Raw genomic sequence first — 20,536 nt, 5'->3', positions numbered from 1 at the left:
TGCTGCACTGCACTAGGTTCGAGGTTGTAAGCCCCCCCCGAGACCCTCCTTCGCCGCCTTCTCCGGTGGCTGCACAATTGGTTGTTGATTCATCCTGCCGGATTCTGAGCGTTGCCGCTGGTTTTTTCGGCCGCAAGAGCAATTCAAGAATCGTAAAGTCTTCTTCTTTGTTCCAAGACATAGAAGAAGGGACATTATTGAATTCTCCTCCGGTTAAGGCTATGAACAATGGCGTTGAGGTTGATGTGAAACAGTATTTAGTTGGAGGTGGTGAAGGGTACCCTCTGCTTCCTTGGCTCATGGTCCCTTTCGCGGCCGAGGAGGCTGCGACTAGTTCCAATGAGGAGAGTTTCAATGTGGCGATCGATGTTACGAAGATTCCGGCGATTAGAACTGCTGCGAGTTTGAGGAATTGGGGTGTTCTTGATGGACCAGTTCTCGAGGAGGTTAAGGTTGCTGTGGCTTACATCGGCGCGTGTTCCATTCTTCATAATGGTTTGTTGATGAGAGAGGATTTCTCTGCTTTGGCAGGCGAAATCGAAGGTTACCAGCTTCAGCAACAGAGGTATAGAGAGTTTTGTAGGTTGGATTTAGAGAATGATGATTCAATTACAGAGAAGGCTTTGGTTATACGTAGCACATTGGCTACAATGGTGAAGAAAAATTCTTAACTTGCTCAAATTCTTAGTGTTTTTTTTTTTCCCTTTAATTTCTTACTTTTTTGTTAACAAAACATAAAAATGGGGAGGGGTATACTGATTTGTGCTCTAAGATGGTATGCAAATTTTCAGCTTAATGTATATAACACTGCCTCTTGAGAGCATTAGGTGGATATATATTTTTTAAATTGTATTCAAGAAACAGTTCAATTGTTTTGCTATGCTTCTATAATGTCTTAGATGTTAGTTCATTGTTACAATCTTGATAACTGAACTATATGACCATTGAAATATTTTGATGATGTAATGTTTGTGTTGGCTTTTTGGTTATGAATAGTAGTTGCTGTTCTTATTAGTTTGTCTGGCTTACGTGGGAATTTGTGTTAAAAAATAGGAACCAGGGTGACCCTAGTTGTCTGATACTCTGATATAGCATGCTGCCAATATACGAGTTCTGACAATTGGCAGACATAATTGTACCTTTGTTCATGTTGCTTTTGGTGCTTGTGGCTTGACATCATGGTTTTCTAGATAGATGAAATGTGTAAATTTCGTTATGCTAAATTGCTAAATATGTGAAAAGGGTGCTTTGAGGCTAAGTTATGCAGAAGTTGATCCATGTTTGATCAATGGTAATGAAAAATTGAAAATATGCATACAACTTATGGTTTGTAATTTACAAAGTTATCTTTGCATATAGATTAAAAAAGAAAAAGAAAAAAAGAATAGTGTATAGTGTTCAACTCCTTATTGAATTCTTGAACATATATATTTCCTCCATGTACCAGACAGAAAGAAGGAAAGAAGGGGGGGGGGGGGGTGTTTGATTCCTTGTTCATTATGTCCATTGTCCGACCTGATTATAGTATTTTTATCTTGTTAGAATTGCTGTCTTTATTGTTGATTTTTATCTACCTATATTTATATATAGAATTTAAATTTTCTAAACCAAAAAATTTGGTAAATCTTCCTTAAAATAATTAGATGCATAAAAATGATATTTGTGTGTATACCTAACATGTTTGTTAAATGTAAAAGCGCATTTAATTTTGATTATTTGAACCTAGATTACACCTTCTAACAAGACATACATGTATGTCATTAATACAAGTCTTGTGGTGTGTTTTTTTGTTTTTAAGAATGGCAAATGGGAAGTCCACTCCATCCCGTTCCGCCCGCCAAAAATCCGTCCTCTGATCGATTGGCCCGTTTCGCCCTACTCCACCTAAGGAGGCAGCCTTAAAATCTTCTTCCATCCCCGTCTAACGATGGGCTTGTGGGCTAGCGGGTTTGACCCGCCAAATTTCGCTTTTTTTATCATTAAGTGTTAAATAATGTATATAATTTCACAATTATTTTGATAAATTTATAATTTCTAAAGATATAAAAAAATTATAAGATCTAAATTCACAAACAGTAAAATCTTTATAATTATAAATATGTAATAAATATAATCATAAACTAAGTTTTTTGTACAAACGCACTTAATCAAAAAAAGTACTAGCCTTACTGGGAAAACTTACCTCATTCCACTAAAGTTCACGCTAGATTCGAATTAGGTAGATTCAAATTACGTACAAATTTCGGCTTATAAGGGTAATTCGAACCTACCAGATTAAGCAGACTTTTATGTATGACGGTCTCAAATTTTCAGTGCAATTCATCTTTTTTAGCGAATTACGTGGGCCAACTCGATAGGTTTAAGTCCATTTGCCACCACTATTTATTTTATATCGATTTTTTTTATCACCAAGCACTTTTTCTTTTGGGCTGCAAGCACATTTAAGACCCAGACTAAGATGGGCTTCTTATCTAAGTCTAACAGAAACAAATGTTTGTACATGACCCGTCAAAAACAAATGTTATTTTATGGTTATTTAATATAGTACATTTTTTTTAAATAGAATGTAACCGATCATCCACTAAATGGAATAAAAAGTAATCATTTTAAAGTTTAATATTATTATAATCTTTTTAGCTGTATATTATATTATATTATATTATATGTTATTATATTATATTATATTATATTTAGGTTATGATGTATTTAATACGTTAAAAATATAAAATAATTTACATAAATAAATGATAAACTCAATTTTGATATGTTAATAATATAAATTATTTTAGAGTAGCTAATTAAATTAGTTCTTAAAATTTTAAAATTAAACATTTTAGACTTTCAAGTTTTAAAATACATTAAATAGTCTTCTATATTTATTTCTGTTAGACAATATAATCCTTTTTTTATTAATTACTAATGGTAGCTGCTGAGTGGAACGTTATCTTGTACATGTAACTGTTAAGTGTCTACGTGTGTGAACTTAACAAATCAATTCCTAAAATAAAGTATAAAATAATTTTCGAAAAATTTAAAAATATCAAAACAACCCTTGAAAAATTTTAAAAATTTTAAAATAGTCTCTTTGAATGTTTTTTTTATCTTTTTCAAAAGTCAACGTCTTATAATATTTTTACTAATAAGAATACTAAAATATTATTAAAAATATATAATAAATAAAAAATATAAAAAAATAACAAAATAATATTATTTAATAATTAACCTATGATACTAACATAGATGTGATGTAGAAACTATAATAATAACAATTAAATCTAAGAGGTTATTGTATTATGAAAGTCATTATTTATAGAATAAACACCCAATCCGGTCCTTGCCCATTTTCACGAAAGACAAAACGATCCCTGTAAAAAAAAGGGACACTTCGACCCTCAACCTTTTTATTTTGGGACAATACGATCCCTCTATTAAAAAATTTATTAAATAATAATAAAAATTAGTTTTATGGGGTTTTATTTGTATTTTGTGGAGGTTTTAAACCTCCACAAACTATTAATAAGTTTATTTTTGAAAAATTTCTTTACCAATGGTGGTTATGTGAAGAAAAACTATTTATGAAAATGATGCCGCTTCTTCTCAGCTTGCACCTGCCTCTCTGAAATAGTGGCAACAGTCCTTGTAAGTTGGGCTATAACTGCCTTAATTCTTCCGAAATTGCTACTGATGTCACATGATTGCATGGTTGAGGGTGGTGTATCTTGAGGGTGATTGTTGTATGGCTGTTGTGTGGAATGGTAGGGTGCATTTTGTGAGTTGTGGTATGTACTGTTGTTGCTTGATTGATGGTTTGGGTTATGGTTGTTGTATTGGTTGGAGTGGTAAGATTTGTGATCTTGGTTGTGGTTCTGTTGGTTACTCCACCCAAAATTTAGGTGGTTCTTCCAACCTTAGTTGTATGTTTTGGCATTGGGATCATATGGTTGTCTGGAAGAATTGTTCACATAGTTAGTTTGCTCCCATTCACATTCAACTTCTGGTGTATCTCCTTCTTGTGGATGGGCTTGGGCTTGGATAGCTGAGACTTTGTTCTTTTCCATCTTTTTGGTGAGAGATTCCAATTGTGTCGTAATCACTTTATTTTGAGCTGACAAAGCATCTATAGAATTGAGTTCCATCACACCTCTCCCTGGAGTTCTTTCTGAGGCATAGAAGTACTCATTCTCAGCTACAGTTTCTATTACTTCAATGGCTTTTTCAATGGTCTTCTTCTCGTTGAGCGATCCTTCTGAAGAATGATCCACAGCTTGCTTTGACTCATATGTTAACCCCTCATAAAAGATGTGCAATTGCACCCACTCGTTGAACATATCCGGGGGGTATTTCCTTCTCAAGTCCTTAAACCTTTCCTAGGCCTCATAAAGGGTTTCACCATCTTTCTGTCTGAAGATTTACACCTCAGCTCTCAATCTATTGACTCTCTGTGGGGGGTAGAATCTTGCTAAAAACTTGTCCACATCATCATCCCAAGAGGTCAAGCTCTCCTTGAAAAATGCTTCCAACCACTTTGCTGCTTTGTCTCTAAGAGAGAAGGAGAATAAAAGTAGTTTGTAGGTATCAAGGTGTATGTAACGGCCAAGCTTTTAGCCTCGAAGAAACAACGATTTTTCGGGATCAAACGGAATTTTTATGGAATTTTTAGGAATTTTAGTGCATATAAGCACCTCTGCTGCACAGGTGCTGTGTCATCAAGCTGCTAAGTCAACAGCTTGACTGCACCAGACACCTCTCCTAATCTAAGTAAGCACGTCGTAAAAAGTTGCGCTTTTGAGCCACTTTGAGTCCGAATTTCAAAATTCTGATTCCCGTGGTTAGTCTCTATGTGACAAGCCGGTCTCGAATTTCGAGAGAAAAATTATTGGTGCACGAAATTGTGATCATCAACAATGGCGCCAAAAACTTGGTAGCGCTCTCAAACGTGAATCACACTTAGTCACAACTCTGCACAACTAACCAGGAAGTACACTGGGTCGTCCAAGTAATACCTTACGTGAGTAAGGGTCGATCCCACGGAGATTGTTGGTATGCGCCCGATCTAAGGTAGAACAGAAGTGGTTGTCAGTCACGCGCGTTCATAGGTGAGAATGATGATGAGTGTCACGGATCATCATATTCATCAAGTTGAAGTGCAACAAATACCTTAGAAAGTGAATAAGTCGAATTGAATAAAAAAAATAGAAGTACTTGTATTAAAACTTGAGGTATAGCAGAGCTCCACACCCTTAATCTATGGTGTGTAGAAACTCCACCGTTGAAAATACATAAGTGATGAAGGTCCAAGCATGGCCGAGAGGCCAGCCCCCCAAAACGTGATCACAGGATCAAAAATACAATCCCCGGATCCAGGATGAAAATATAATAGTAAAAAGTCCTATTTATACTATACTCGCTACTAGGGTTTACAGAAGTAAGTAATTGATGCAGAAATCCACTTTCAGGGCCCACTTGGTGTGTGCTTGGGCTGAGCTTGAACTTTACACGAGCTAAGGCTTCTATTGGAGTTGAACGCCAAGTTGTAACGTGTTTTTGGCGTTCAACTCTGGTTCGTGATGTGTTTCTGGCGTTTGACTCCAGAATGCAGCGTAGAACTTGCGTTGAGCGCCCGTTTGCGTCGTCTGATCTCGAATAAAGTATAGACTATTATATATTGCTGGAAAGCCCTGGATGTCTACTTTCCAACGCCGTTAATAGCGCGCCATTTGGAGCTTTGTAGCTCCAGAAAATCCATTTCGAGTGCAGGAAGGTCAGAATCCAACTGCATCAGCAGTCCTTTGTCAACCTTTTATCAGAGTTTTGCTCAGGTCCCTCAATTTCAGGCAGAAATTACCTGAAACCACAGAAAAACACACAAACTCATAGTAAAATCCAGAAATGTGAATTTAGCATAAAAACTAAAGAAGACATCCCTAAAAGTAGCTAGATTATACTAAAAACTACCTAAAAACAATGCCAAAAAGCATATAAATTATCCGCTCATCACAACACCAAACTTAAATTGTTGCTTGTCCCCAAGCAACTGAAAATCAAATAGGATAAAAAGAAGAGAATATACTATAAATCCCAAAATATCAATGAATATTAGTTTTAATTAGATGAGCGGGACTTGTAGCTTTTTGCTTCAGAATAGTTTTGGCATCTCACTTTATCCTTTGAAGTTTAGAATGATTGGCATCTATAGGAACTTAGAATTTCAGATAGTGTTATTGATTCTCCTAGTTAATTTTGTTGATTCTTGAACACAACTACTTTTATGAGTCTTGGCCGTGGCCCTAAGCACTTTGTTTTCTAGTATTACCACCAGATACATAAATGCCACAGACATATGATTGGGTGAACCTTTTCAGATTGTGACTCAGCTTTGCTAAAGTCCCCAGTTAGAGGTGTCCAGAGTTCTTAAGCACACTCTTTTTGCTTTGGATCACGACTTTAACCACTCAGTCTCAAGCTTTTCACTTGGACCTGCATGCCACAAGCACATGGTTACGGACAGCTTGAATTAGCCGCTTAGGCCTGGATTTTATTTCCTTGGGCCCTCCTATCCATTGATGCTCAAAGTCTTGGATCTTTTTTACCCTTGACTTTTGGTTTTAAGGGCTATTGGCTTTTTCTGCTTGCTTTTCTTTTCCTTTCTATTTTTTTTCGCCACTCTTCTTTTTTTTTCAAGCTTTTGCTTTTTTCACTGTTTTTTCTTGCTTCAAGAATCAATCTCATGATTTTTCAGATTGTCAATAACATTTCTCTTTGTTCATCATTCTTTCAAGAGCCAACAATTTTAACATTCATACACAACAAGATCAAAAATATGCACTGTTCAAGCATTCATTCAGAAAACAAAAAGTATTGTCACCACATCAATATAATTAAACTAAATTCAAGGATAATTTTGAAACTCATGTACTTCTTGTTCTTTTGAATTAGAAACATTTTTCATTTAAGAGGGGTGAAGGATTCATGGAGTTATTCATAGCCTTAAGACATAGTTACTAAATACTAATGATCATGTAATAAAGACACAAACATAGATAAACATATAACATGAAAAAAAAAGAAAAGTAGAAAAAAATTTAAGAACAAGGAATGAGTCCACCTTAGTGAGGGTGGCACCTTCTTGAAGGACCATTGATGTCCTTGAGCTCTTCTATGTCTCTTCCTTGTCTTTGTTGCTCCTCCCTAGTGATTTTGGTGCTCCTAATAATTATGTGGAGGAAAATGTATCCCCTGAGGTATCTCAGGGATTTCTTGATGAGGGAATTCCTCATGTTTTCTTGATGTGCAGTCAAATGCTCTTCTACTGAGCTATGGACCCTTGAGATGAATCTCTCCATCTCCCATGACTTGGAGGTGGAAGCTTTTTGTCTTCCCTTTTATTTTTTTTTTCTTTTGAGGTTTCTCTGGCCTTAGGTGTAGTATAATTACCAAGCATCCTCCTTGCATTGTTATTATTTTCGGTTGCCATCTCCTCTTCTTTTTCAAAAATTTCTGTAAAGTTTTCTCTGAATTGTTGAATTTTAGTTTCTCTTGACTTCCTCTTCAGAGTCCTTTCAGGTTCAGGATCTGCTTCAATAAGAATGTTTTTGTCCTTGCTCCTACTCATATGAAAAAGAAGGGAACAGAAGGATCCTCTTTGTCCAGATATAGATGTTACTTTATGTGAGTAGAAAAGAAGAAGAATAAGAAGGAGAAGAGGAAAATTCGAACTCAGAGAGAGAGGGGGTTCAAATTTTAGGATGAAGAGAAGTGTTAGTAAATAAATAAAATAAATAGAAAGAGGTGAGAGGGATAGAAATTTGAAAAATAAATTTTGAAAAAGGGATAGTAATTTTTGAAAATTAAAATGAAATAAAATTAAAATTAAAATTTGAAATAATTAGTTAATCAAAAGAATTTTGAAAAAGAGGAAGGTAATTTTCGAAAATTAGAGAGAGAAAATTAGTTAGGTGGTTTTGAAAAAGATAAAGGATAAAACAAATAAATAAATCAATTAGTTAGTTGAAAAAGATTTGAAAATTAATTTTGAAAAGCTAAGAAGTTAGAAAAGATTTTTGAAATTAAAGTTTGAAAAAGATATGATATGAAAAGATATGATTAAAAAGATATGATTTTAAAAAGATATGATTTTGAAAAGATAAGATTGAAAAGATATTTTTGAAAAGATATGATTTTAAAAGATATGGTTTTAAAAAGATATGATTGAAATTAGTTTTGAAAAAGATTTGAATTTTAAAATCACAATTAATGACTTGACTCACAAGAAATCACAAGATATGATTTTAGAACTTAAAGTTTGAATCTTTCTTAACAAGAAAGTAACAAACTTGAAATTTTTGAATCAAAACATTAATTATTGATGATATTTTCGAAAATATGATGTAACGATAAGAAAAAGATTTTTGAAATTTTCGAATATGATAAAAAATGGAAAAGATATGATTTTTGAAAAAGATTTTAAAAAGATAAGATTTAAAAAGATAAGATACTCAATGCATGAAAATTTTGGATCAAAACACATGATGCATGCAAGAACACTATGAATGTCAAGATGAACACCAAGAACACTTTGAAGATCATGATGAACATCAAGAACATATTTTTGAAAAATTTTCAATGTAAAGAAAACATGTAAGACACCAAACTTAGAAATCTTTCATGTTTAGACACTATGAATGCAAAAATGCACATGAAAAATACCATACAACACAAAACAAGAAAATATGAAGATCAAACAAGAAAGTTCATCAAGAACAACTTGAAGATCATGATGAATGCAATGCATGAATGCAATTTTCGAAAAATGCATGATGAATATGCAATTGACACCAAACTTAAAACTTGACACAAGACTCTAACAAGAAACACAAAATATTTTTTATTTTTATGATTTTCTAATTTTTTTGTATTTTATTTTTATATTTTTTCGAAAACATATAGGAAAAATAAAATAAGAAATTCTAAATTTTTAATATGAATTACAGGAATCATGCAATGTTTGTCTAAAGCTCCGGTCCAGGAATTAGACATGGCTTAATAGCCAGCCAAGCTTTATGTGAAAGCTCCGGTCCAAAACACTAGACATGGCCAATAGCCAGTCAAGCTTTAGCATACAGCTAATATTCCAATTAACTTGCCTCTATGAAGATGGTTTTGAAGCCTCAGTCCAAAAGAATTTAGACATGGCTTTACAGCCAGCCAGGCTTCAACATGCTTCATGAAACTCTAGAATTCATTCTTAAAAATTCTGAAGAACAGGATAAGTAATATATTTTTTTTTTCAAAAATTAAGAACAATCAAACAAAATAAAATAAAATAAAATTACCCAATCTAAGCAACAAGATGAGCCGTCAGTTGTCCATACTCGAACAATCCCCGGCAACAGCGCCAAAAACTTGGTGCACGAAATTGTGATCATCAACAATGGCACCAAAAACTTGGTAGCGCTCTCAAACGTGAATCACACTTAGTCACAACTTTGCACAACTAACCACCAAGTGCACTGGGTCGTCCAAGTAATACCTTACGTGAGTAAGGGTCGATCCCACAGAGATTGTTGGCATGAAGCAAGCTATGGTCACCTTGTAAATCTCAGTCAGGCGGATACTAATTGATCATTGGGTTTTCAAATAATAATAAATAATAAACAGAAAATAAAGATAGAGTTACTCATGTAATTCAATTGTGGGAATTTCAGACAAGTGTATGGAGGTGCTGTGTTCCTTCTGAATCTTTGCTTTCCTATTGCTTTTATCCAATCCTTCTTACTCCTTTCCATGGCAAGCTGTATGTAGGGCATCACCATTGTCAATGGCTACATCCCATCCTCTCAGTGAAAATGGTCCAAATGCTCTGTCACAACACGGCTAATCATCTGTCGGTTCTCGATCATGTTGGAATAGAATCCCTTGATTCTTTTGCGTTTGTCATCACACCCAACAATCGTGAGTTTGAAGCTCGTCACAGTCATTCAATCCCGAAATCCTACTCGAAATACCACAGACAAGGTTAGACTTTCCGGATTCCTATGAATGCCGCCATCAATTCTAGCTTATACCACGAAGATTCTGATTAAGGAATCCAAGAGATATGCGCCCGGTCTAAGGTAAAACGGAAGTGATTGTCAGTCACGCGCGTTCATAGGTGAGAATGATGATGAGTGTCACAGATCATCACATTTATCAAGTTGAAGCGCAACGAATATCTTAGAACAAGAATAAGTCGAATTTAATAAAAAAATAGAAGTACCTGCATTAAAACTCGAGGTACAGCAGAGCTCCACACCCTTAATCTATGGTGTGTAGAAACTCCACCGTTGAAAATACATAAGTGATGAAGGTCCAGGCATGGCAGAGAAGCTAGCCCCCCAAAACGTGATCACAGGATCAAAAATACAATCCCCGGATCCAGGATGAAAATATAATAGTAAAAAATCCTATTTATACTAGACTAGCTACTAGGGTTTACAGAAGTAAGTAATTGATGCAGAAATCCACTTCCAGGGCCACTTGGTGTGTGCTTGGGCTGAGCTTGAACTTTACACGAGCTAAGGCTTCTATTGGAGTTGAACGCCAAGTTGTAACGTGTTTTTGGCGTTCAACTCCGGTTCGTGACGTGTTTCTGGCGTTTGACTCCAGAATGCATAGTAGAACTGGCGTTCAACTCTGGTTCGTGATGTGTTTCTGAATAAAGTATAGACTATTATATATTGCTGGAAAGCTCTAGATGTCTACTTTCCAACGCCATTGAGAGCGCGCCATTTGGAGTTCTGTAGCTCCAGAAAATCCATTTTGAGTGCAGGAAGGTCAGAATCCAACAGCATCAGCAGTTCTTTGTCAGCCTTTTATCAGAGTTTTGCTCAGGTCCCTCAATTTCAGCCAGAAATTACCTGAATCCATAGAAAAATACACAAACTCATAGTAAAGTCTAAAAATGTGAATTTAGCATAAAAACTAAAGAAGACATCCCTAAAAGTGGCTAGATTATACTAAAAACTACCTAAAAACAATGCCAAAAAGCATATAAATTATCCGCTCATCAATTATATTAACATAATATTCATATAATATTATTTTATTTGGAATATTATATTATTATTTCTTCTACTGTGGTTAATGTTGATCTATGTTTAGTAATATAATAACTGAGCTAAAAATCTGCCGGTAATGGATAATACTGGCATTCTTAGATGAACTTAGCGATGCTAATGCTTCATTATATATCTTTTATTCTCATGATTATCATGTTACTCGTATCATTTATACTAGTAAAGCTCATGCTTATCCTTTAGTAGTGTAATCTGATGTATCTAGTTTTAGTAATTATCTTCAGAATGATATTTTATTATTAAACTCTGATGAGTCAGCACCCAGTGACACGTGGCTCTCCCAGAGTTAGCCACCACATGTTTTCTTTCTTTCTCTCCAAGAAAAGCTTTCTCAAAGAAAAAGTAAGAAACACTTGTATTCTAATACATCTAGCTTTAGTAATTATCCTTTCTTGAGATATTTTTACACCAAACTTTAGGATAATGCTTATCCTAACCCCACAAATCCCTAGGCTCATCATTGCCATCAACTTTTCTTCCAAACAAGCTAGAATTTTTGAAATTCTTGAGAGAGAAATGGAAGAACTTCCATGAAAACTTCCATGAAAGCTTCAAGCTTCTTTCTCCGTTCCTTCTCAAACTAAAATCCCTATCAAAAATCTAGTCCGACCAAAGTGTTCATCTCTTCCTCCTCTTCATTTCTATGACAACTTTCAAGGAGTAAATCAAGGTATGATGGCTGCTCTTCCTCCTTGAAGTTTCAGCCATGGTGGAGAAAGCAAGCTAATGATGTTTTCTTCATGTTTTCTTTTAGGATCTCTTGTTCACTCACCATAAGCTCTAAGAAAATGTGATTTCTAGCTGCCTTGAGGTGAGGAAAACCTTCTTTTCATTATCATGAAGCTTCAGCCTTCATGGTTTATACGGTTCTAAAGTTGTTTTTAATGTTAAAATAGGCGTAAAAGTGCTTTTGGAAGCTTGTTTTTGGTTCAACTTTTGGGCAGCAGCAAAGGAGGTAAGGTTTAGTAAATTAATCAATGATTGGTTGTGTTCTTGAAGTACTAAATCAGATGTTATTGCTTGAGACTTGATTTTGAGTGTTTGTGTGATGGTTTGATCATGAAATCTAGTTGTTCAATGCTTGAAAATTAAGTTTATGTTGGTTTTGAAGTTGCTATTGTTGCTGCTGGAAAACGTGACTTTCCAGCCATGAAATTTATGATATTTGATGTGTATTTGATAGCTGAAACGTTTCTATTTGGTTTGGTAAAAATCAGGTACAAATTGGTTACCGAAAAGATTGAAAAACTAGCTGAAAATCAAGTGGAAATCGAATGAACTTTTGGAAAAAATGTTTTTGGTCTTTGAAGGACAAGAAAAATATTGGTTTTGATGGTTTTGGGGTCAAAATTTAATTATTAAAAAGTTTGGGGTTGAAATTAATTAATAAGAAGTTAAGGGGCTAAAGTGCAAATAGTAAAAGTTAAGGGGGTTAGGATGCAATTTTCAAAAAGTTCAGGAATCAAAATACAATTTTTGAAAGTTGAATAAAATATTATTTTATTGTAAATATTATTTTATTAATAATATTATTTTAATAATAATAATAAAATATTGATAAAAAGATAGTTTTTCCTAAAAGTCTCAGGATGGCAGTTTTGAGTCTAGAACTCCCTAATTCTCTTTATTAAATACCTAAGTGAAGGTATAAGATAAGATATCGAGGAATGTAAGGTAATGAAACAAGTTCTAAAAACTTGCAAACATGTTAGAAAGAAAGGGAGTTAAAAATTATATAGCAGTGTGCTGTTGTGATATTGTGATGTTGTGATGTATACAGAGAATTGTGAAATGAGATCACTGTGACGCTTGACTTATGGTTGTGGAAAGATGAAAACGATGATTTCTACGTGATGGAAAGTATGGTTATATGTGACTTATGAGCCTTCGGTGATGCTTGAGAACGGTTATGTAAGAATCTACTGCAGAGAGGCAGTCAGATAGATGGTGGTACGACCACTGAGAGTGCTTTTCTGGGATACTTAGCTATAATGCTATTCTGTAAGTCAGAGGACTCTTACAGAGGTATCGAGAAAACATAACTAGCATATGCTCCTGTAAGTCAAAGGACTCTTACAGTGAGTGTGTGTGTGTGCTCCTGTAAGTCAAAGGACTCTTACAGTGAGTGTGTTGGGCAGACTAGCTCTGTCCTACAAGTCAAAGGACTCTTGTAGTGGGTAGCTAGTGCCACTCTACAAGTCAAAGGACTCTTGCAGTGGTTTGCCTCACAAGTCAAAGGACTCTTGCGATGGGTATTGCTAACAGGAAAGCCTTACCTAGTCAAAGGACTCCGGGTAACGTCGGGAGCGGGTATGTAACCGACAAATGAGCTCATTATCTACAGTAGGACCAGACATGCATCATACTTGTTTGTGCATATTGTAATTGGATTTCCTATGTGAATAATTCTATTTAATTGCTAATGCTATACTTGACGTAGCTCTTCTTGATTGTGCGTGAACCTTATTGCTTGGGTTTGTGACTGAAATTGGTTGAGTTGTGGTGAATTAGATATGGTTGAGCTGTTTCGGCTTGAAGCCATGATTGATTATGTGATGGGCCGAAGGCCTTGATTGGTTTGAGTGTGGTTTAGTAAAGTATGAAATATCAAGCTAGTTCAGCATAGACTTAATGAACCTATGTTTGGAACAGGTTGGTCATTCATACCATTAGGAAACTCTTAAGATTCTTTTATCTAGAAAGGGAGTTTAGATTTTCAGTTAATTAACTGATTTCTTTTAAAAAGGTTTTAAATTTTCTTTTTTGTAAAACCATCTATTTGCAAAAGATTTAGAAACTTGCAAACGGCCATTAAAAATAAGTTAACTAATAACCCCGACCTTACTAAGAACTCCCTAGTTCTTACCCCTTCTCTTTTCCTTCTCCCTTCAGATGGAAGCAAGAGTACCTTTCCGTAGTTCATTGATGATCGTTCTGCAAAGAGGAATCTGCTCTAGATAGTCTTTTGAGTCTAGATTGAATACCGTTATCTGTTTATATGTATATACTGTGAGACCAGCCAACATCTTCACCCCGTTTATATGCGAACTTTAACCTAAATCCTATATACGAGACTCCTGTTATGTGGCTACTTGATGAGGTACCAGAGAGACGTCATATGGCAATGTCTGATCGTGCAAAGGAGTAGTAGATGATGATACACCTTTTGATGATGTTCTACCTGACTTGAGTTTTAAATACTTTAAATGTACTTTCCCTCGCTTTAGTAGTTTAGAGGGACTAGGTGGGTATAGAGTCTAGGCTAGTCTGGGCGCCAGCTTATAGACTTCTTGAACAGGTCAGGGCCTGGGATGTTATATGTATATAAATTTATAAGGTTATTATCTAGCTATTTATCTAGGAGTGTTCTAACTAAAGATCTTTACTCTAATAAAGGCTGGATAACTGAATGCTATTAACTGTTTGAAATGTGTATAAGTGTGGTTGTTTATAACTGTTGTTTCAGTTATTATTTGAAAATTGATTGTGAATGATTCCGTTTATTAGTCCAAATGTTTTCGAAAAAAATACCTCGCTAGATAACTATGCCTTAACAACGAATCAGGCTCATATAATAAGTAATAGATAATAATTAGGAAGACAAGTTGGTAACGCTCAGTTTCTGGTATGATCTAGACATACTGAAAATTGGGTCATTACAATTTGATGGTGTTTTTGTGGAAAAACGAATTTCCAGCACACATATCCAACCGGCAAGTATACCGGGTCGCATCAAGTAGTAATAACTCACTTAGAGTGAGGTCGATCCCACAGGGATTGATGGATCAAGCAACTTTAGTGGGTGATTAGTTTAGTCAAGCTAACATTGAGTGAATTGTGTGAAGTGTAGCCAACAGAATTATAAATGGCAGGAAATTTAAAGTTGCAGAAAGTAAAATTGCATAAAACTTAAAGTGCAAGAAAGTAAAATAGCTGAAACTTAAATTGCACGAAATGTAAATTGCATTAAATGTAAAGGGGATTGGGTGCAGGGAATTTAAAATTCAACAAGAAAATGCAAAGAGCAATCAAGCAGAGGAGTAAAAGATGAAATAAGTGCAGCAGATTTAAACAGAAATGGAAAATTGCTTGAAGAAGCAACACAGAATGTAATTAAGCTCAATTGTGAAATTTAAAGAGACAAATGAAGATCTCAGGGAATCAAAGAGACTAGAAAATAAGTCTAGATCTCAATTCCTTCCTTGATTCAACAGCAAACAGATTGAAGAAGAAATAGAGATGGAAGCAGTAAAGAGAGCCTTGATTTAAATCAAAATTCCTTGAATTATGCAGAAGAACAAAGCATGGATTTCAGATCAAAGATTGGAACAGAATTCCTCCAACCTCAATCCAAAATTTCAAAACAAGAGAAAGACTAAAGAGAGAGCTCTCTACTACTACTCCTCCCTAATGGAGCAAGCCTTTTTTTTAAAATGAGAATGATGCCTTTATATAGGCTTTTTACAAAATAAAATAAAATTGAAATGAAAAACAAATTAAATGAAAATCCTAATTCTAGCTTGTTCTTGTGCCTTTGAGTGATGATGTGGGCTTTGCTTGCTTTGGATTTGAGGAGAGATGGGTCTTGGATGGCCTTGGTTCAATTGGTGAAGATTTGAGTTCAAAGGTAATTTGAATTGAATTTTGGCCCATGGGTGTTCCCAGGAGGCTGCCTTGCTCTTGTGGAGGGCAGAGCAGGAAAGTTGTGTGAGGAAGCATGTCGCGTGCCAAGTGTGGGAGAGACCTTCAGGATGCTGCCCTGCCCTTGTGGAGGGCAGGGCAATGTTGCTTTGGTGCGCCTTGCCTCCCTGCCCGTGCGTCCAAGCTGCGTGCCAATGTGTGCGCTGGCCGTGTCATGCACTCATGCTTGTGTGCGCCAAGGAGAGTTCCCAAGTTCAAACCCTTGTGAAAACATTTGGGGGAGCAATTTTTCTTGATTTTTCATGAAGGGAGCACGACATTGCCCTGCTCTCCAAGAGGGCAGAGCAGAATAATGAGCGCTACTTTGCTTTGGAGTGAGGCTCCAGCTTCGAACCTTGGTGGAAGCACTTTGGTTTATTTTCGCTTATTTTTGGCTCTTAAAGATGCCTTTCACTCATGTCTCAATTTTACGCCAAATATGGATTGCTATATAACGTTGGAAAGCTCTGAATGTCAGCTTTCCGACGCAACTGGAAGCACATCAATCGGACATTTGTAGCTCAAGTTATAGCCCTTTGAAGGAGGCATGGTCATGCTGTGAGTGCCCAGATTTTACCTTAGCGAAAATTCTTGCTTCCAACCTCACTTTGCATCACAATATTGCTCTTTCCTTGGCAAGAGCAGGGCAGTGTGTGCTGATTGCCTATTCTCCTTTAATTTGGTCATGGGCCACGCTTTTAAAAGCGTGGCCTAAGGCTCCAAAGTGTGCTCCAACTTCAAAGTGTGTCCCGAAGCTCTTTTTTTCTCCTTTTTTTGTGCTTCTTTGCTTCTTTTTCTTCTTATTTCCTACAAGATTTATAAAATTAAAATATCAAGAAAATATATCATTTAAGTACAAACGCATTCAATATTTAAGCACAAATCATCAATTTCTTGTATGAAAAAACATAGAAAAATAGGTATATGATGACATGTCATCACAATTTGGTATCAGAACAGTTCGTTCCCAGTAGAGTCTGGGGAGTGGACTGACTATGCTTTACTGCATACTCTGCTTGTGTGTCTCATGCCATTAGGGTATCTTAAAGATACATTTAGCATGAATATTTATGAGTGCTCATTTTGGAAATATTCGTGCTTAACTTGAGATATTAAGATTGATCACCTTAATGTTGATTGTTTAGTGCGGATAAGACCTTAATGACTTTGTATAGGCATTGTTTAATCGAGTTCCGAATGACGAATTCTCTCGAGGAACAGTTATTCTCATAGTTGTTAGGATCTCCATGGCTTATGGCTAAGTGAGATTTGGATGCTGTAAGGAACGGACCGATCTCTTCGTCAGGATGTCTTGAAGGAAATTGATCGCATGAAGATGGATTCTTACACATGGCTGAAATTTTGAGGGCAAAATTTTCTTTTAGGAGGATAGAATGTAACGGCCTAGCTTTTAGCCTCGAAGAAACAGCAGTTTTTCGGGATCAAACGGAATTTTTATGGAATTTTAAGGAATTTTAGTGCATATAAGCACCTCTGCTGCACAGGTGATGTGTCATCAAGCTGCTGAGTCAGCAGCTTGACTACACCAGACACCTCTCCTAATCTAAGTAAGCATGTCGTGAAAAGTTGCGCTTTTGAGCCACTTTGAGTCCGAATTTCAAAATTCTGATTCCTGTGGTTAGTCTCTATGTGACGAGCCGGTCTCAAATTTCAAGAGAAAAATTATATTAATATAATATTTGTTCCGAGGGTTACCTGAAACGTGTAGCTCGGTCGTTTGGCAAGACCCGAGGTAGGGGTTCCGTGACCCGAGCTTGGTGTGCTGAGCGGCTGGGGGTTGTACCTGCAATGACACTCCGATGCTTAAGTTAGCATGGGTCCAAGCAGATATTGAGTAGAATTAGAGTATGAGTTATACCTGGGTGCTCCAGTGTATTTATAGTGGTTGGTCGTGATCTTCCCTGGATAAGATATTCTTATCTTATCTTATCTTTGGGAGTCTTATCTCTATCTTTTGTGGAACCGCCTTTCCTAGGCCTTTTTCGGCCTTTAGGTTTTGGGCTTCGTTCCTTTTGATGGGCCTTCTTCTTTATTTGTCCGAGGTCCGACCTTAGGCGTGGGCCTTTGGGACGAGGTCGGACCTTCTGCGAACTTCCCGAGTTTGGAGAGCTCGGTCAGGGTATGAACAGTGCCCCTGTCCGAGTTCGTCCTTTTGAGAGGTCGAGCTCGGGCATAGTCGTCTTTTCAAAATTTGAAAATGGCCGTTTCAGCATTTATTGCTTTTTACCGTTTCTCCTCGATTTCCGTTCGGGCTCTGTGAAGGCATTATTTATTTGCCCCTTTCCTCATTTTCTTTGTTTATTCTGTTCCCTTTCCCTTTTTCTGGGTTTTTCGCCACCTCTCTTTCGAGCATCTTCCTTCTTTCTCTCTGTTCTTCTTCTCCGATTCTTTCTGTGCGTTGTTTTTCGGGGTTTCCTCTGCGCCGCTGTTTTCGTTCTTCTTGCATCGGAGCTCGTCGTCTTCTTCCTTTCTTCCAGGTTTGTTTCTCGTCTTTACTTTCGCTGTGCACATATGCTTTTGTTTCTTTTTCTTCTATGCTGGGGTTGCCCCGAAAAGAGGCGCCGCCATTGTTTTGGTTATTTGTATGTGGGGGGGGCTCTTTTCTCTTGGTACTTTGTTTTCGGGTTACTGCATTTTTTCTTCTAAAAGAACTTTTGTTTTCTTGCTTCTGCTGAATGGGTTTTTTGCTGTCTGCCTATTATGTGATTTTTGGCTTGCTGTTGTATTCTTCTTTGTAGGCAAGATTTTTTATGTCTCGAAAGGTGTTTCAAGCAATGTCGACCAAGATTCTGAGTGGTCTTGGTTGGGTAGATCCTGTTCCTCTAAGGGTCCCTTCTGTTGTAGATTCTGAGTATCTAGTTAGGTTCCGTAGGGAGTGTAGTATTTGTGAGAACAGGGAGTCTGAGCGGGATTATGAGCTAGTAGCCCCGGAGTCCGAGGAGAGAGTGTGCTTCCCGCCTTTAGAAAGTTCCGAGAAGCTATTCTTTTATGCTTACGATTGTTTTTTCTCTAAGCTGGGTGTACGACTTCCTTTTACTGACTTGGAGTCCGAGGTCCTTTGGTCTTGTAACCTTGCCCCTACGCAACTCCATCCAAATTCTTGGGCGTTTTTAAAGCTGTTTCAACTTTTGTGTCAGTTTTTGGGCGTCTCCCCTTCTGTTTCTCTTTTTTCCTATCTGTTCGTGTTGACGAAGCCGGGGTCGGGTGCTGGGAAGGTGTCCTGGGTCTCTTTTAGGGCTAACCAGGGAAAGAAGTTTTGTACCTTGTATGATGAGTCGTTTCATGATTTCAAGAACTACTATTTCAAGGTCCGGGCTGCTGGAGATGTCCGACCTTTCTTTCTAGATGAGAGTGGGGAGCCTTCTTTTCCTCTTTGTTGGCAGGAGAATGTAGTGTCGGTTAAGTATACTTTTGAGAGTCTAGATGAGGTGGAGCAGGCTTTTGTGGGTGTGTTGAGCAGTTTATGGGGTCGGGCACCTCACTTGGATACGAAGAAAATGTTGGGAGATCCAAGCCTTCTCCGTTCCGAGTTAGGTAGTTCCCGACCTCTTTGAGATTTCATCTTAGTATTTTGGCTTCGTTTTGGAGGTTTTTCTGTTGTGATAATCCCTTTCTTTTGTTTCTGCAGAGATGTCTTCTCAGGCTGATTCCATGAAGTTCCTTCGTCGGTCGAAGAAGTCTGCGGCTGCTCGGAATATCGAGGCTGAGGCTTCTGCCCGATCTTCTCCGCAGAAGACTACCGTGGGTGTTCAGACTCGGTCGAAGACCATTCCGACTCCTCAGTTCCGAGCTATAACTCAAGATCCTCCGACCTCCGGACCCGGTCACCTTTCCCCGTCTTCGACCTCGGGTCCTCCCCCCAAGAAACAGAAGACCTCTCAAGAGCTTGCCGGTTTCAATGATAAGGATTTTGACGCTCTTGGTTGGATTGAGCAGCACATTCTCCCCCAGACCTTTATTTCTACTGATGATGCGTCTATGGAGCATCACTTTCAGTATATGGCGCGGAGCTGTGTTCGGATGGCTAGTCTTCATGCCGCTATTGCTCGGGAGTTCAAGAAAGCTCCCCTTGGGGCGACCAGCTCCCGACTTGAGAAGGCACGGTCCGAGCTTGATAAGATTAGTCAACTGAAGGCTGCCAGGATTACTGAGCTGGAGGCCTCTTTGGAGGAAGAGAAAACTAGGGCCACCGCGGCTGTGGCGGCGGCGAAGACATCTGAGGAGATGGCGAGGGTGGCGACGGAGAACTATACTAAGCTGTATGCCGAGCTTGTGGAGACGAAGGAGAAGTTGCAGTCCGCTCGGGATGATTTTTACGAGCTGGAAGATAATGTGGCCAAGGGTATGGATGCTATGTTTGTGAATTTGAGGGATCAGGTCCGGGTTCTTGCTCCCGACCTGGATCTGAGCTTATTCAGTACGGAAAACATTGTTGTGGAGGGAAAGATTGTTCCTGCTCCTGCCGAGGATGAGGTTCCGGTGTCCGACCACAAGGCTCCGGTGTCCGACCCCGAGGTTCCGGTTGTGAACCCGACTTCACCTTTGGCTGAGGATAGATCTGGTGTGGAGGTTTCAAGCCGGGATGATGGTGCTGTCGATGCAGTCCCGATTTCGATGTTCCCTCCGCAGCCTTCTGTTGATGCGGAGACCGGAAAGGACCTTGATCCTCTGTGATCTTTTTAGTGGTTTGCCCGGCCTGTGGGCTTTTTGTTGGATGGCTT

The 20,536-nt window shown here is 37.6% G+C and overlaps 1 non-coding gene across 1 annotated transcript; it reads left to right on the top strand.

Moving 5' to 3' along the window:
* Positions 1 to 4,324: 4,324 nt before the first annotated feature.
* Positions 4,325 to 4,430, top strand: LOC130959322 (small nucleolar RNA R71). Its single transcript, XR_009078413.1, has one exon. It is a non-coding gene; the product is annotated as a small nucleolar RNA R71 (small nucleolar RNA).
* Positions 4,431 to 20,536: the final 16,106 nt, after the last annotated feature.

This window comes from Arachis stenosperma, chromosome 10 (genome assembly GCF_014773155.1).
Source record: "Arachis stenosperma cultivar V10309 chromosome 10, arast.V10309.gnm1.PFL2, whole genome shotgun sequence".
NCBI lineage: Eukaryota > Viridiplantae > Streptophyta > Magnoliopsida > Fabales > Fabaceae > Arachis > Arachis stenosperma.
The sequence above is the reverse complement of the archived record's forward strand: the minus strand, read 5'-3'. Positions and strand labels throughout refer to the sequence as shown.